The sequence below is a fragment of the Ochotona princeps genome, chromosome 16 (genome assembly GCF_030435755.1).
Source record: "Ochotona princeps isolate mOchPri1 chromosome 16, mOchPri1.hap1, whole genome shotgun sequence".
NCBI lineage: Eukaryota > Metazoa > Chordata > Mammalia > Lagomorpha > Ochotonidae > Ochotona > Ochotona princeps.
The window spans coordinates 29230382-29249065 of NC_080847.1; the positions used below are offsets into that span (position 1 = coordinate 29230382).

General features: G+C 44.0%; 1 pseudogene; it reads left to right on the forward strand.

Moving 5' to 3' along the window:
• Positions 1–4364: 4364 nt before the first annotated feature.
• LOC101519189 (eukaryotic translation initiation factor 1A, X-chromosomal-like) lies at positions 4365–8283 on the forward strand (annotated as a pseudogene).
• The last annotated feature ends 10401 nt before the right edge of the window (positions 8284–18684 follow it).

An 18684-nucleotide genomic window follows, 5' to 3' on the forward strand; every position in this document is an offset into this window, starting at 1 on the left:
GTCCTGTGTGCAGAATATCTATATAACCATCTGAACCCTTCTATCATTTATGAAGCAAGTGTGAATGTGTTCCATTGTGTGGGTCTGTTTGGAACACATGACCAAGACCAGAGATACAGTTGTGCTCAAACACTGGGATGAGGTCCACTCTTCTCTCAGCACAGCCCCTGCCTCATGCTCTACATGTCGCCCTCGTGAAGCCAGGGCAGTCCACCAGGAGTTAAGTTGTAAGGGAAGGCCACATCTCTACCTGGTCACAGTGTTAATGGCATGTTGTCTCAGCTGTGACTCAGCTGAAACTCAGGTTCTTCTCCTATTGAAGACAGCTGAAGTCAGGGAAGGAAGCCAGGATCCCTCAGGCTCTGACAACTGCAGGCAACTGCAGGCAATGCAAGATGACTTTTTTCAAATGCATTTTCTCAACTGTTCTGTGTCACACATTCAACATCATATTCATCGCCTCCAAGGCATTTAGAGAATTTTTTTCTTAACGTCACCAAGGGCTCTCAGGGAGCTGTGACATGGATGAGGGCTGGAAGGAGGATTTGGAGATGAGCTGAAGGTAGGCTCTGCTTCAGGGTACACTGTGTGTGTACAGATGGGAAGCCACTTTGGACCTTGTGCACATGAGTTTTAAAGACAGTGATACTCTATGGAGGGTCATTTTTCATTCCACTCTGTAATATTTGAGATGATTCTTAAAGACAAAGTTTTGCTCTTCCCCCAGACAGCCTGGCTGTGCATGTGGCCTCCTATTCGTGGGCGGTAGGGGGAGATGTGAACATGTTAGCCCCGTTAAGCTTTGCATCAACAGGTCCAGGAAGGACAGAGTAACGTCCCTTGAGTGACAAGGTGGCCCCTGGGTAGGTCACTTCCAAAGACGGAGTGCAAAGCTGCTTTCCTCTGCATGGTCCCACTGTAACAAAGACCGAGCCCCTGGTATTCAGGAGTACCTTCAGTGAGAACCAAACTAGCCATGAGCCTGGTAAACTGTTCTAGCCCAGCTGCTTGGCCTTGGAACCCTCCCTCAGCCTGACTCATCTCCCTGTGGCCTCTTGTGTCACAGCTCCCTGCTCTGGCCCACAAATCTGGCTGTTGGGACATGGTCCTGGGCTTGTTTCTGTGACCTCTGCAATCTGTAGTTCTGATAATTTGGGTCCCAGTTGGGTCCACCATCCCTGCCTTCTAAAACATGACTTTGTCCTCTTGCACCTTCCTGGATACAACTGCTCTGGGTGACAGGAGACTGATGCAGGGTGTGTGAGTGTAACTGGGATGTAGTGTATGAGAAGGCAAGACACAGCAGACTCAATGACACAGGCCAAGGGGCTCTACCAGAAGAAGCCAACAGGGAAGAAGACTGGTAGTACTTACCTCCCTCCCCAACCGAAATGATGAGAAACTCACTCCCCAGATACTGTGCCAATACCCACCAGGGCTGGCAGTCTCTACAGGGAACGGCTCAGTAGCAGAAATGCCCTCCCTGCACCACAACCTCTTCCCTTCTGCCAAGCTACAATGACTGGGCATCAAGGCCTCATGGCATCCATGGCCTGGGCATTGGAACATATGACAAATATTCGGAGTACCACTCAGGGACACCCAAGAAGAGAGTTGGAGGTTCTTTGCTGAATCCCAAGATCCCTAGGGGCATCTGGCCAAAGCTTCTGAGTTTAAAAAAAATGTGAAGAGTCCCGAGTGTAAATAACAGGGTTCTGACCACTTCTTGCTGGCTAACCCAAGGTCACATGCACCAAGAAAGCCCTGCCTCTTTCTCTAATGGCTGAAGGGCAAAACTGTCCTGTATCAGAGTATCACACAAGTTCTGGCTTCTTGGCTTTTGATTCAGATTCCTGAATCAGCTTCCTGGGTCCCTGCAGATGATTTTCTAAGAGCAGGTCCCAAGCCATCCATGTAGGAGGTCTGATTCTGATGGACTGTCTGCCTCCTGGGTTCAGCCTGGCCCAGGTGTTGTAGCCATTTGGACAGTGAACCAGTGGATGGAGTGTATCTCAGATATGGCTCCCTCAGTCTCCATTTTGCTTGCTCATTTGGTCAGTCTGCCTTCAAGATGAAAATAAATGAACTTTCAAAACAGACAATCCACAATCTCAAATCAATAAGTGGCCTGGGAAGCTGTTGGGGATGGCCCAAGACCTTGGGACCCTGCATCTACTTGGGAAAACAAACAAGCTCCTGGCTTCAGATCAGCTCAGCGCTGGCCATTGCAGCCTCTTGGGGAGAGAATCAGTGAGCAGAAGATATTCCTCTCTGTCTTTTCTCCTCTCTGTATATCTGACTTTCCAATCAAAGTTTCAAATTTTAAAATTAAAGCAAGAGTGAAGGGGGGGAGACAGAGATGAACAGATCCTTTGTTGCTTGGTTAAATTCCCCAAATGTGTGCAAGGCTGCAGTTGCTAGTGTTGGGTCAGGCAGTAGCCAGGAGCCCTGGGCCGATCAAAAGATAATGTGGGCTTAGGTATTTGAGAATACCTGCTTTTCCAGGTACATTAACAGGAAGTTGGATTATAAATGTAGGGACTCAAACCAGCTTCCCAGCGGGATATGAGCTCACAGAAAGCAACCAAATCTGCCCTCACTCCCCTAACTTCATTTCTCATTCCAGCTTCCTGCTGACGCACAGTGTGGGAGGAAACAGGTGACAGTGCAAGAACTTTGCTCCCAGGTATCTGCACAGGAAACTGGATTTAGATCCCAATTCCTGGCTTTGTCTAACCCAGCCCCTGATTAGCATCTTGCTTCTCCATATCATATAATCTCTATTTATCTATCTGTGTATCTATCTATAATCTGTCATCTATCTTTCCTTTCATCTCTCACTCTCTCTTTGTAGCTCTGATCAGAGCTACAAAGAAAAAAATCAAATAAAATCGTGTCAAAAATTTGAATTAGAAAATAAATTTTTTAATCTCTCTCAGCTTTTGTATGATCATCTTGGAATCTGCAGTGACATGAGACTCAGGTGAAGGAAGATGCAAATGCACTGACTGAGGCATGAACGAAGAAAGAGGAGACACAGGTGCAAGTGAGCTGCTGGCTTGTGTGTCTGCAGTGGACAGGAGCAGAACACAGAGGTGCTGGAGCCCAGTATGCTGGACTACCTGCTGTCATCTACAACTGGTTTTGATGGATGTGGAGCTTCAGAACCGACAGATGGCTGAAACCAAGAGTGAGAGTCTGTTTGCTGACATCAAAACTGTCCCTGAGTGTCTCTGGTTTGCAACAGTGACATTTTCAACTAGAGCTGTCCTCATTTGTGTCCTAGAGTGATACATGCTAAATGAAACATCTCTTCTGCTATTAGCAAAAGAATCAAAACTCAACCAATCAAACAAAAAATAGTGGTTTAGTTGTGGGTGGTAGGCAGCCGCATTGAAGAGGACCAGGTCCTGGACCAGTGTGGCTCCCAGGGAGGGTGAGCATTGAGCTACTGTCAATCCTGTAGTTAACAGTCAGCTGCCGTCCTCTGTCCAGAAAATCAGAAAACCATGAATTGAGGCAAGATGACAGAGGTCTGGTGAGTGGCTGCCTTGAGATATGGGACAGCAGCTCACACCCACTCACCTGGCTGGATGCCTGAGTAACAAAGGCAGATTCACCAGAAACACACACTAGTGAAGTTTTATCCCAAAAGAATGATAAAGGAATTTGGTAACTAGCGAGCCCTCACCTTACTGACAAAGTCATGATGGACAGTTATGAAGGGACCATGACGCATGGGACATTGCACTGGCGCTGAGGTCTTTGAATTTACTAGCATGACACAGCATTGCCTCTCTACAGCAAAGCAGACTAGATACACACCTCACAACTCTAACCTCTGCTCCCAATCCTGTGCAGATGTTAAAGGCCAGTGTGAACAGGATGTGACACAACGCATGCCTGGTAAATGACTCAGTGTCCACCAGCTTCTGGTCTCCATGTCAAAGGTGTACAAGAATGCTAAGACTATCCCAAAGAGCAGATACTGCCAGCAAATGGATCCTGCGGCACCTCAGGCAGCTGCATGAAGGCACACGCAGGGCTGAGCCTGTGTGCTATCCCTACTCGAAAGAGGAGGGTATACAAGTATAAATGTCCGGAGAGGCAGGACAAAGCTACGCCGGCAGCTGTGACACCATTTGCTGCTGCTGAGCGTGGGCACTGGTAGATCTTGGGAGAAGACAGCGAGGCTCCAGTGCACGCTGCTTGGCCCCAGCTCTTGTCTCATCTCACATGCTCCAGTGGGTTGCCCCTGGAGCGCAGGCTCTGACAAGTCTGCACCGCTGCCACTGCCACCACCACACACACACCACACTCAACAGCACAGCAATTAGAAATGCCACAAGGTCACTGTCATCGCCATGCTGAAGAATAATGGTAAAGGAGGTCAAAACAGGTGAAGAGATAAGAATGATAGTGAATCAGAAAGAGAACTGGTATTCAAAGCAGATGGACAAGAGTATGCTCAAGTATTCAAAATGTTGGGGAATGGACATTTAGAAGCAATGTGGTTTGATGCTGTAAAAATGTTGTGTCACGAGGGAAACTGAGAAACAGGTTTGGGGAGAATCAAGATAGGGCAGAATAGGGTAAGGACACATTTAAATGGACAGAGAAATATTTAATTGGGGTGAAACAGAAAGGACACATTCCAGGAAATAGGAGAAGACAGAACAACAGCAGAGGGGTTCCTGGAGACTGACAGACACAGGAAAGCAGCGGACACAACGGTGTGGTGCTGCAGTGACTGATACTCCAGTGGCATTCAGCTAATGGCGATCTGAACTCCACCAGCAGCCGGAACTCCACCAGCAACCAGGTGGGAAGAGACTTTCACTGGGAGCTTGGGAGGTGAATCCAGACAAAGAACTGTCTGTCCTGCTGGTCCATTTGATTTGACCAGGAGCAGAGACAGAGCAGCAAATCCCAGACGGACAATGCTAGAACAGCGTGGATTTCACAGCCCAGTCAGCCCCCCTAGAGCTGAATTGGGCCTCATTTTGTGTAAGGAGGCACAGGCAAGGGTAAGGACTAAGCATGCGCTGAGCTGGGAGTGAACTCATTTCTGACTCAGTGAACTGCAGCAACGTGGTATTCTAAAGGTTCCACCCAAGACAGGTCTGGGTAGCCTTAAGACCTGACAGCCAGCAGATCAAAAACTCTGCATTAGGTGCCATTTTGTACACTGTGGCAATACCTTTGGGACTGCAGGGGACAACAGTGAACTGCGCATGTGTTGAGCTCGAGAGAACTCACTGAGTTCTGTGGATTGCACTGGTCTTGCAGGAAAATAACGCTGACCATGGCATCGTTCGGGTCAAAATAGGTCCGTGTGGCACCCAGACCTAATGTCCAACAGGTTCCATCAAGATCAGTGCCACCTGGGCCCGGCGGCATGGCCTAGCGGCTAAGTCCTCTCCTTGAATGCCCCTGGATCCCATATGGATGCCGGTTCTAATCCCAACAGCTCCACTTCCCATCCAGCTCCCTGCTTGTGGCCTGGGAAAGCAGTTGAGGACAGCCCAAAGCTTTGGGACCCTGCACCCACGTGGGAGACCTGGAAGAGGTTCCTGGTTCCCAGCTTCGGATTGGTGCACACCGGCCCGTTGTGGTCACTTGGGGAGTGAATCATCGGATGGAAGATCTTCTCTGTCTCTCCTCCTCTCTGTATATCTGACTTTGTAATAAAAATAAATCTTTAAAAAAAAAAAAGATTAGTGCCACCAACAACCTAGCTATATAGGACACCTGGTGTCTCTCTAATCCTGGGACCTGCTCCAACCAGAAGTGGGAGAAAGGTTGCAGAGACAACAGTGCAACCTCAGCACAGTATCACAGGAGGTGGAGAATGGTGAGCCAGGAGCTGGGGCTGTGGAGACCATGGTGGAAATCTAACATAAGAACCCAGACCCGGAACTCACTAGAGGGAGTGACACAATTGGCTGCAAGCAAAGATTGTGTACCAATTGCAATAAGTAAAATCACATTGTAGACCTGTGGGTGACAGAACTTAGAAACCTGCCCTAAGGAGAAGACTCTGCTAACCAGAAGTACAATGACCAAGAGCAAAAGAAGAGAAAAAGGCACAATGAATATTACTGAAAACTCCCCTGCAAAGGAGCAAAACCCATTGCCAACCTCACAGTTAACTGAGGAAGACATCGAGAATATGGGGGACACAGAATTCAGAAAACTCATTTTAAAGCTTCTGATCAACAATGAGAAGAATTTAAGGAAGCAATAAAGCAAATCAAGGCTGATATATCAGAAATTAAGAACACAGTAGAGCAAATTAAAAGTACAGTGGAGAGACTCAAAAGTAGAATGAAGGAAGCAGAAGAAACAATCTCAGAATTGGAAGATATTTTCTGTCATCAGGGAAAAGCAAACAAAAAGCTGGAAGCAGAGCTGCATCATGCCCAAAAGAGTATTCAAGAATTAAGACACTATTAAGAGGCCAAATATAAGAGTTATGGGAGTCCCAGAAGGTGCAGAAAGAGAGATGGAGAGTGGTTTTACAAATATATTTAATGAAATATATTTAATGAAATAATAGGGGAAATTTTCCCTAATCTAGAGAAAGAATTGGGAAACAAGATCCAGGAGTGGCACAGAACTCCCAACAGGCTTGGCCAAAAGCAATCTTCACCAAGACACGTGATCATCAAACTCTCTTCAATCGAACATAAGGAAAAGATCCTTAAATGTGCACGTGAAAAAAAATCAACTGACATATAAAGGAATGCCAATTAAACTCACAGGAGACCTCTCACAGGAAACTCAACCGGCAAGAAGAGAATGGAGTGACATATTCCAGATTCTAAAAGAAAACAATTGTTGGCCTAGGATAACATATCCAGCAAAGGATTCTTTTGTCTTTGAAAATGAAATAAGATTCGTCCACAGTCAAGAAAAGTTAAAAGAATCTGCCTCTTTCAAACCTGCCCTACAAATGATACTTCAAGATGCTCTCTTGACAGAGAAGAGGAATAGCACCTACCAAAACCAAAGGCAAATGGGAAGAACATCCCAGTAAAATGACAGCAGAAGACTAAACCAATGAACAACTCATTCCTAAAATGACAGGACCAAAGTAACACCCATGTATATTAAACTCTGAATGTAAATGGCATAAGCTCAATCAAATGTCATAGATTAGTAGACTGGATTAAGAAGCAAAACTCACCTATTTGTTTTCTAGAAGAGACACACTTCACCAACAAAAATCAGCGGAAACTATATCACATGGGATTTGATGTTTTCGGTTAGTTTTCATCTCTTCAAAACACTTTTTTCTGATTAAATCATTCAGTGGCTCATAGATCATAGAGTAGCATCATTTTCTTCAAGAAGGTTCTTGATTTTCATTTCTTCAGCTACACGTTAGTCATTTAGTAGCATGTTAATTAACTTCTTGGTGTTGTTAATTTCTTTTTCCTTCCTGATGTTGATTTTCTTTTGTGGCTCTTCATTTAAGGGGATGTACAATAGCTGTGCAATGGAGACTGTCCTATCTAGTAACATGTTATTTAACTTCATGGCATTGTAAATTTCTATTTTTCTTTATATTGTTGATTTGTATTATGACTTTTCATTTAAGGGGATGTACAGTAGCTGTGAAATGGAGACTAACATCCAGATGCGAGGATACAATGCAGTATGCATTTCTACTTCCAGACAAAGATGGACTTCCAATAAAACTGTTTACTATATTTTGACAATAGGATTCTGGACTCTCTGCCATTGTCTATGCCCGCAATGATGGACATATGACTGTGTATGCAGAACTATATTTTAGTAATGATATAGAGGAACTAGGCGGGGGGGGGGGCTGGAATTGGGCTGGGATAAGGGAAATACCAGGAGCCTATGGAACTGTATCATAAAATGATAATAATAAAATGTAAAAAAAAGAAACAGGTTTGGATAAATACCTCAGACATTATATTGGTTGGCCTATGAGGCTATCAGGACAATAAGGCTGATGTAATTTTAAAGCACAACGCAGACTAAGCCAGAAGCCTGAAAGCACACGGCGAGCTTCCAGAGCACGCGAAAATCAACGAAACGGATGCATTTGGCCCCGGAGATGATGATGAGATCCAGTTTGATGACATTGGAGATGATAATGAAGATATTAATGATATCTGAATGGAACTCAACATCTTACATTCCAGTTTTTCTGGAGGTTGTCCCACAGTTTGTATTTTGGCCACGACCCTTAAAAGAAGATTCAAACTTCATTAGCATGATTGCAATTTGTTAAGGCAGACTAATTTGTTATTTCTAAGGTGTTTCTGTATACTCTAGTTACCTAGATGTTCTCTAGAGATTTTAACAAAATGTAAAGGAGACATATCTGCATTTAAAGTTTAAAAAAAAGTCTGCTTTTCATATTTAAGTAGTATATAGTTACTTTTATACTGATTTTGGTATCATACACATTTTTTTCATGGTCCTATTTTGCCCTGAATTTATTAGAAACATTTCTAAAATGTAGTTTTTAAAAACTGGATTTTAATAATTGTGAATTTGTAAGATTAGTGTTTACAGAGATTGAACACTAGGTGGCACACAGTTATCCTTGCTAAACTGATAAATGTCTTGACTTTTTTTATTATTATAGGTAGGAAATTTCTCAGTCAAGTAAATATTGATTATAGGCATTACGTAAAATATTTTTACAAAACAGAGGAAGTATGTTAATGTGTTATTTTCAGAAATCATAATCATGTAAGCTACAATTGTGAGTGCTTTAAAGTATATATAAATGAGAAGTGAATTTCATGACAGCGTGTACAAATTCTTTTTCAACCTATACCGAAGCTAGGGCAAGCGAAGGGAATAATGAGACAGGTAGACTCCAGTTTCTGAATGGAAAATCAATAGAAAAAACTATCCTGCCGACTGCATTCATCCTCTTGGTGTTGAGAATGCATTTTACTTGGACAGACTTTTTCCTTGTATTGGGAATTTGGACTCATTCTTATTTGGTGTTTAGATACCAACTCGAATAGGGTTGCACTAACTACAAGGCTGAAGGCACACTGGAATCCTGTGCAGCTTTTAAAAGGACCTACATGGTATGGGTTCTCTAATTTTTCTTCTGGATCCCAAAGAACTCAGCAATGCCAAAATGAACTGCCCAAGGCAATAAGCACACACGGCTTCATAAAACCTTTACGTGACTTCAAATGTAAGCAAACTGATCCCATGCTGGAATGTGCTGGCTCTGTTCAACATGTGAGGTACTATAAGACATTAAAGAATTTGAATGGAATGGAGCGGGTGGTTGCAGCTGTTTGCTTCTCTTGAAAGTGTCTGAATATGTACCTAGATGGAATTCATCTGAGACCAGGGACTGGTTTTTGATATTCATAGAAAGTCAGCCCTGAAGAACTTACTTGGCAGTTGTCCTCATCAGTTACCTAAACCTAAGATAATTTAGATTCCTATACATAATAAAAGTATTTTGCTAAATTTAGGATATATATAGATCCTTCCAAGTTACTTTATCAAGCGTGTTTGGCCTCTACATATGTGACGCAGTTCCTGTTTAGGATAGTGCAACCCAGACGTGAGTTTTTCTGCTTAACTTCTCTAATAAAAATGGTTAACCTAGAAAGTTAACATAACAACCATGATCCCAATTCTGATATTTTCTGGTGATATTTTTCTTGCCTAGGTAGTGACCACCCAGTCTAGTGCTGTTGCATTTTGGAAAAATCTCAAATCAGAATGATATGGTTGAGGTAAAGTTATAGTTCATACAATACTACTTGGGGAATTATTTTACTAACTTGTATTTGTGTGGAAATTGTATTGTACATTGATTGGATTGTGATTTAAGGAATGGAAGTGGGCCTCAAAAATTTGTTTACGTTTGGGTCCGGCTCAGTGGCCTAGCGGCTTAAGTCCTCACCTTGAATGTGCCAGGATCCCATATGGGTCCTAGTTCTAATCCTGGCAGCCCCGCTTCCCATCCAGCTTCCTGCTTGTGGCCTGGGAAAGCAGTTGAGGACGACCCAAAGCCTTGGGACCCTGCATCCATGTGGGAGACCCGGAAGCGCTCTTGTCTTCTGGTTTCAGATCAGCGCAGCTCAGACCGTTGTGGTCACTTTGGGAGTGAATCATCGGATGGAAGATCTTCCTTTCTGTCTCTCCTCCTCTCTGTATATCTGACTTTGCAATAAAATAAAAATCTTTAAAAAAAATTGTTTAAGTTTTTAAAGTTGCATCTTTGATTCCTATAATACACTATAAACAGTGCTCAGAGAATAAACTATTTGAGGAATCCTAGGAATGATTGTTTCACTCCTAAGAGCGTATAATAGCTATCACTCATAAATTTGAGAAGGCTGTGTTTTTGTGCATTTTACTTCATTTCCAATGAGAAGGTTGTGTTTTTGTGCATTTTACTTCATTTCCAATCACAGTATAAATATGTTATATTACTAAAGTGACCAAATAGCCAAACCAAGCATTTGTGTGTAGAAAGACATGCCAGGGCTTCATTGTTGAATCTTTGCTGAACATCTCTCTCCTGAAGCGGCTTCTTAGCATTAAGGGATACCTTCCCAAGTCTGCACACACCGCATGGTGGAGTTGACTCTCTCTTACCGAGGAACTGATTTACTCAGCACATCTGTGGAATCCTGGTGAAATGGCTGCTTACAAAAATGCTTTATGACTTGTAATTTAGCTCAATATCATCCATCTCACATCAATATTAGTTATGATGCTGACATCTTTAATATCATTATAAAGATGCTGTCAGTACTGACTTCAGAGTAACTCCAAGTAGGCCGATAGAAAAGCATGTTTCAAGTAAAATGCATAGCTAGATTTCTATTGTGTACAGATTCAACATCCGAAGTATTGATTTTGGTTCATAGAGTATCAAAAGTGAAAAATGAGAGATTTCTTGCGTTATCTGTCATAATTATTAAAGCATTAGTGCTGGTATGAGATGATTATTGTTATCCTGCTTAGTAAGGTTGAATTCCACTTACACTTTTGAAATGCACATAAACTTTTGCAAATTCCTTTGTGGTTTTGGAATACTTTTCAACTGCCATCCTTTATATCTTATCTTCCTGTTCAAAAAGAAAAAGTCTGAATCAAGTCTCATTACAAGTATGTGAGAAGACACTCATTCTCAGATACAGAACAAGGACTGCAGTTTGGAAAGACTATGGGTATTGGACTTTGCTTCCCAGGAATTTCAGGGCAGTGTGCTGAAAAGAGAACATGGCTTCTGGGCTGGATAGCTCAGCTAGAGCACCTGCTGCCTCCGGGAGTCCTGGGAGGGGGTCGTGATGGGCTCATGTTTTCCGTGTGATAGCCCAAGGGTAGCGTCTGCTTGTCTTCACTCAATACCCACAACTGTGTATGACCGATGCGTGTCTTCGATATCCTCTATCATTTGTTTTGCTTGTGGCAGACTTTGATTTATTTGCTAGAAGGAACATAATTGCAACCAACTTCTTGTAATTAAACATGACTAACATGCAAGTCTCTAAGTTGCCTGAAGATAGTTTACAGGATTTCAGCTGCTCTAAAATTGATTAAAGTTTATTTATAGTTATTAATAGCTCCAGTAGCATTTTCAGTTTTAAGTCTTTAATAAATCCCATTCTGTTCTTTTACACTGCAGATTAATGACAGACAATTAGTGCTGACTGATTTGAAAGTTTCTACAATTTGGAATGATGTAAAGAAGTCACATGCAAAGTAATGCAATTAGAAAATAAAACATGAAGCAACTTTGAAAAAAAACAAATATAAATGTCCAGTAGCACACACTGCTCTAAGGGCATGGGAACAACAGGTGGGGCTTCATGGAATCTGCTGTGCAGCCTCACATGGGGGCTCCCAGGAACCTCAGCCCAGTCAACATCAAAGCATAAAGATGCTCAAATAATTGAAAATATTGCTGGTAGCAAAAATGGAAGACAGTTGGTCTCACTGCAGCCTTGGATCAGCAACAGAAGAGAAACTAGGCAGCAGGAAAGCCCATTTTGTGCTGGCAGAGTTGCACTGAACAGTTTAGTACTTCATAAAGAACGTGAGCATGGGCCTGCTGTTGCAATGCATTATCTTATTCTGCGGAACGTGCATCTTTCTTGTGGGCATGGGAAACAAGACAGTGGCTGTCCTTGCTCAAGCCTTCCTCTGTTCATGTGCTTTGCCCCTGTAATCCATTTGGGAGTCTGACAGGGCATTCTAGACCTCTGGCTTCAGCCTTGCTAAGCCCTGGCTGCTTGACACATCTGGGAAATGAACCCAAAGTTGGAAGGAATCGGTGCTAATGTGAGTGTGTCAGTGTTTCTCTGTGTGTGAATGCTTTTCTTCTGTCATTCTATTGTCAAATAAGCCAAAGTGTTCTTTTTCAGAAATTCAACAAATGTTGACAGTTGAAAAAAGGAAAAGCCAGCTCTAGAGTGAGGCAAACTTCCACTTTCAATGTAAATAGAAATCACAGCCCATTCAATAACCTAACTAGACTGTTTTCGAAAATTCTGGTGACACAGGGAACCTGATATCATGGGACCATGGCACCCCAGACACAACCCTGCCCTCTTCACCTGGCCCTGGAGAAACCAGAGCCCCACATCTGGTGGCTTTGGATGAAGGCAGGGCTAAGGACCCTCCCCCTCCAGCCACGAGAGCTCCCACTTGTGAGTGGCTGGCAGCATTCTGTGACATCACAGTCACTGGGAAGTGGGTCCTCTGGGTCATGAGGCAACCAGTGGCCAGTCCTCTGCTGACAGCCACACTGACTGGTTTTTGGGATTGAAGACAAGAGTCTGATGGATTCTGGATGGAGGTAAGTGGGGCTTGCTGTCTGTATGTGCTGTAGTGTGGATAATGTCACTATCAGGTGGGTGGCCCTGGTATCAATTGTCTGTGTCCTAGCGGATGCCACAGAGTGTTAGTCAATATGGGACATGAGATACAACCAGGTATGCCTCTCAGCAGTTACTTTAAGTTTGCTGAAGGCTGGCCCATGTCCAACTCTGAGCTGCCAGTGTCCTTTGTCAGTCGCTGGGTGCTGTGCCTGCACCTGAGACAACAGGTTATGCTAATTTAGGACTTCTGGACAGGTGTGCAGCATCATTGCAGGGAATCAGGTCAGTTGCCTTGGGAATCCTGGGGTGTGGCTGACTCATAGCATGAATATGAGCCTGTCTGGTAAGAGGCAGCTGTGCTCCCATAGTGCCACATCTCAGTGCTGATGAAGCCAAGAGGGGACCCAGGTGAACAGTGGGGGTACTCAGTTCCTGAGAAGGTTGAGCCACCCTTTCTTGTGACCCCAGAGAATCCAGGTCCTGCTTTCCCAGGTCCAGATTGAGGCAGGAATTACATCCTCCCCCAGCTCCCTGGCCAGCACTTGCTCCCACTTGAAGAAGATCAGAGTTCACCCCTGGGCCTTCTGAGTCCTCAGGGTGATCCTGTCAAATGTGTAATGCAACCACTCAGCGTGACCCAGAGTAGAACTTATGGGGACTGCTCTCCCAGTGATCTCTCTGTACCTGGCGGGCAGATCCCCTTCTGAAGACATGACCAGAGCAGGAGAACGGGGAAAGGTTCAGGCTGGGACAGCCCATCTCTCGTGTCTCCTTCTCTCTGTAAGAATGCTTCTCCCACATGCACATGCAGTGCTCCTCCAGGCAGCGGTAAAACCCAAACCCTCTCTGCCTTTCCCACTGCTGCCTCTCCTATATTCCTTTCTAGCTTCAAACACAATCTAGCAAATTAAATCCTTAATGACAGTCACAAAACAGGCTCTCACAAGATACAAAACTTGAAGATTCTTAGAGATGTATATATGCAGGTTGACATTATAGAATTGACCGGTATCATGTAAAACTACAGGGTTTGGAATGAGTATTTAGGTACACTGGTTATTATATTTAATTGAAAGCATAAAACAAAAGTTTTTTTTTATTTTACGCTCCTAAATATTGAAAGTATGATATTGTTTGTTGGCCATTGTCACTGGGATTTAGGTAGCATGCTGCTGCTTGCCTATGAGTGGGACATCTCTCCTGCCAGAATGAAGCTTGCATCGAGATCTTCCCTGCTGTGATGTGGTGGGCAGGCTGCAAAGCAGGAGGGCCCATGTGGCTGCGGTGACAAGTCCCCTTCGATCAATTTCCTTAAAGCAAGCCCCAAAAGGAAACTGCAGTTCGTTCTTCCATGACACTTGCTACATTTTTTATTCTATTCTTTCTGAAAGTTTATGTTTACTTATTTGAAGGTCAGAGTTACAAAGAGGTTTTCCTCCCACTATCCTCCCATGCACATACATATCAGGAAGCTGATTCAGCAGTGAACCGACTGGGACTCACAGGAAATCAGCATCCACAACGGATCCTGGTACTACAGGCAATGGCTGAGCCTGCCAGGGACAGCACCAGTCCACACAGCCTTTCTTAAAACTACAAAACAAAAAAACATGAATCTCCTCAGGTGTAAAACAGAGTCTGGAGCCCTAAGAAGTGAAAGATGCCATTGTGACTTGTTGGCTCTTTCTTTTTTTTTTTTTTTTTTTATTCTGCCAGGTATTTGGGGATATGCTACTTACTTCTCATTTTCCTACTTATTTTGTCTTAAATTAAGCTTATTAGTTGCTACTTGACAATCAGAGTTACTGAGAGAGTAAGGATGGGACAGAGCAACAGATCTTCCTTCTGCATGTTCGCCCCTCAAATGTGTAGCTGGCTGATTTGCAGTCAGGATCAGAGTTTCTTCTGATTCTCCCACATGATTGTTGATGGTCAAGGCCATGGACTGTCCTCTGCTGCTCTCATAGGCTATTAGTAGGGAGTTAGTTCAGACGTGGAGCAGCTGGGACAAGAAACCTCACCTCCATAGGTTGCTGGTACCACAGGAAGAGGTGCATCCTGGAGCACAGGTCCTGGCTTTGTAGTGCACTGGCTTAAGCTGCAGCCTGGCATCCTTGTTGAGGGCAAGAGAAACAAGACAGTAGCTGTCTTACCCAACACTCCCTCTGTCCTCCTGCCCTGCACATGTCACCCAAAAGGGTTCTGGCCAACAGGTACAGGGAGAGCGTTCTCGGAGAACAAACCCCTTGGGCTCTCCTACTCTGGATCACAATGAGGGTTTGCTTTACAGCTTGAACATGGTTGCCCTGAGAACTGAGAAGGACCACGGGAGAGTTCTGATCTTCTCCAAGTGTGAGAAGGTAGTGGCCATGGAGCTGGGAGAGGAGGAAGTCCTGCCTTAAGTGCTATGCCTGGGATTGCCGAATCTGGGAACACAGAGGTGGGAGACTCAGATACCCCAGAGATTTAGCACCCACGCTGCTCACCTAGCTTCATGAAAGTCCTAAAATTGTGCAATGATGTCCCATGGCTGATGTCTCAGGAGCAGGCACTGGTCAGCACACGGACAGAGTTGAATGACCCACTGCTGCCTCAGAAGACTAGAAGGGAGAAACTGGATATGAGCCTGACTCCAGGCACTCATTCTGAGGCCTGTGGCATCTGAAAGAGGCCAAACCAGGAACATAAACCAGGGTAGCAGGGGCCACAGGCTGGTGCAGTGTGCAGAGTTTGGCCACACGGGCCCATATGGAACCTCAGCAGGAAAGGAAGCACAACTTCTTCCTCTCTCTTCTGGCCAGTTTCTCTTGTTTGAACCCCATGAGTATTATGGTTCATTCATGTTTCTGGGCTCCCATCCAAGGAGACCCTTGCCACAGTCAATGTCACATTGTGAATCATTCCAAACACACCTGAAAAAAGCAAAAATAAAGATCAGGCTAACGGCCTTAGTGGACCAAGCTCAGGGTCTGGCAACAGACAAATGACTTCCTTATGCTTCCATCTGCACCCCAGGAGCTTGGCATGTTGGAGTTGCTTCTGTGAGAATAAGTGCTCCAAGAAGGGGGAAGGACTGCTGTGGTCATCAAAGTCCAGGCAGGATTCTGCTGATGCCATTGTACCCAAGTACTTGGGATTCTAGATGGAGTTCTATGCTTCAGACTGCCAAAAATCCTGCTGTTGTAGGCACTTGATGAGTGACCAGTGGTCAGATATTTTCCCCTCTCTCTTTTCCTTTTTCTCTCTTTGTGTATATGTGTGTATATGCGTGTGTGGCTTTTGCAAATGATAAAATAATGATTACTCTTCAATAAAGGGCAAGTTTATATTTTTTGATTCCATTTTTCATAAACTTACATTTATAGCTTTCTTCAATTTTTAAAGTTCATATTTCTTTTCATTTTATTTGAAATTCAGACAAGTACAGATAATTCATCTATCAGGTGATTCCAAGTATTTCCCAGAAATGGCAGGTACCCAGTGACCTGAGCCACCACTCCTGGGAGCACAGCAGCAGGAGCTGGGTCAGCAGTGAAGGAACAGGGACTTGAGCTCCACTATGATTTTTTTTCTTTAACTCTTTTTATTTTTGATGCTCATGGGGACCATTGAATAGAGTGGGGAGGATGTGTTATAGGGGAAGACACATGGTTTTGGTAAATGCTTCCAATTTTCTCTTCTTCCCTTATACCCTATATAGGGTTTGGGGAAGAGAGGGGGATGCTCCCAGCTGCCAAGCTACATCAGTACCCAGGGATTGATGTCCGATTAATATCATCTCAGAAACTGCAATGTGGAAAAAAACATTCAGAGGATATTGCTTGAATAGTTTGAGAGTTCCAAGACGGTATTGATTTCATTGCTCTAAGGTTGAGTAGATCCTTGCTAGGTCCTTTGACTGACAGAGTCCACCTTAGTGCTTCACTCATGCACCTGAGTACGCTGTCCATTGCACAAGCAGTAGCTATCATGGAGGACCAGTCCCAAAACATGTTTTCTGAGTCCAAATCAGAGAATCATTTTTATTATTTATTTATTTTTATTGGAAAAGCTGATTTACAGACAGAATGAGATTTAAAGAAAAACATCTACTGTCCACTACTCTAATCCCCAGGTAGCTGCAATGGCTGGAGCTGAGCTGATCCAAAGCCAGGAGCCAAGAGCAGTGGCTCCCCTGCTGGGTTTGCTCCTGGGCTTGTGTGTGCTGATTGGTGCTGTGGCCCAGTCTGGCATGGTCCATCTTACCTTGGCATTCACTAGCAGGTGCTGCAGCCTGGCTCTGCGTAGCCTGCTCTGAGTCCCAGCTCATGCTGGAGGTGATTCAGCCTTACCAAGTCAGTCCACCTCCCAGTCCTGGCCTTAATGTGAACCGACAGGTGTAGCATTCCCAGTCTGGCATGGCCTACACCCCATCCTGACTCTTGTACCTGTCAATATGTGTTGTAGACTGCTGTACATGGTGATGCCTCCCAGACATTAGGAAAGAAAGTGTCAGTGTATATAAAGAACCATACATCTGCTCTAAAACTGATCACTTAGGAAAAATGTGCTGTGGGGATCACTTCCACTTTCACAGATCATACAAACTGCAGGGTCCCCATCCAGGAGTCTCAGGATATTCCCTCCGTATAACCAGAGGAAAAACAGCTCCAAGGGAGAACATTCAGCTTGGGAAAATATCTGTTCTACCAATACTATCTTTCCATTGACTGTATTTTTTATTTATTTGAAAGGGAGAGCTATTCAAAGAGAGGGAGAGAGTAAATGGTGTCTTCCATCTGCAGGTTCACTCTCCAAGCATCTGCAACAGCCAGGGCTGTGCCAGGCTGAAACCAGGAGTGAGGAGGAGCTTCTTCCAGCTGTATCACAAAGGTGCAGGTGACAAGCACTTGGGGCATATGCTGCTATGTTCCCAGATGCATTAGCAGGGAGCTGGATTATAAATGGATTAGTCAGGGCACAAAAAGTGTCCACATGAGACACTGCAATTGGCACCTGGTGGACCAACTCACTAGACCACAATGTCCAGACCCATTCTAGACTAGCATCTTTTCAAGATTTCAGAATATAGACATAAAACACTTTGCATTCTAAGTTTTCAATTAAAAAACCATTGTATCTTTAAAAAAAAACCTTGCAGAATTGCCTGATACAGTGCAAATCAATCTTTAATGTCAGTTACATGAATATTTGATGAGAGCCTGCATCATGACTGTCATAGTTTCATTTGCTGAGTTCTTTGTTAGCAGGAAAGAACCTTCAGTGGGATGAAAATGCTGTTGTTATCCTGAAAGTCTGTCCTAATGAATGAGACATCACATTACACAGGGAAAATAAAGAAAGGTAATCAAGCAGTAATGTCAAGAGCATAGTGCCTCAACATTGATAAAAGAATGCTGGCTGAGAATATTCCATGGCATCTTTATTCAGAATTTTCCAAGGTCTAGCTTTTAGGTACAAACTCGACCCTGAAATATTTCTCTTTGTTATCGTGATGAAAGGGATTTGACACAGCTACTGTGTTCTGCCGTATCTTCAAGGAGTGGGGGAAGAGTTCCTGTAAACATGGAAATGTATGCTACTTTCAAAAGAATATTGAAATTCAAAAAAAAAAGTTATAGTAGGACAATCACCTTGGGCTCCATCATTGCTTGTCAGACTGCCTGTTTGTTTTCCAGATCCAAGAACAGATGGATGCTTTTGTTAGAGTGTGGGATAAATGTTATTGTTGGGCAGTGTGAGGTTCCTTTGTGCGGAGAAAACTGCTACTTTGCTAGGCCAGGAGGCGCCTAAACTTTGGGAGAATTCAGCTTTAGCTATAAATGTGTTC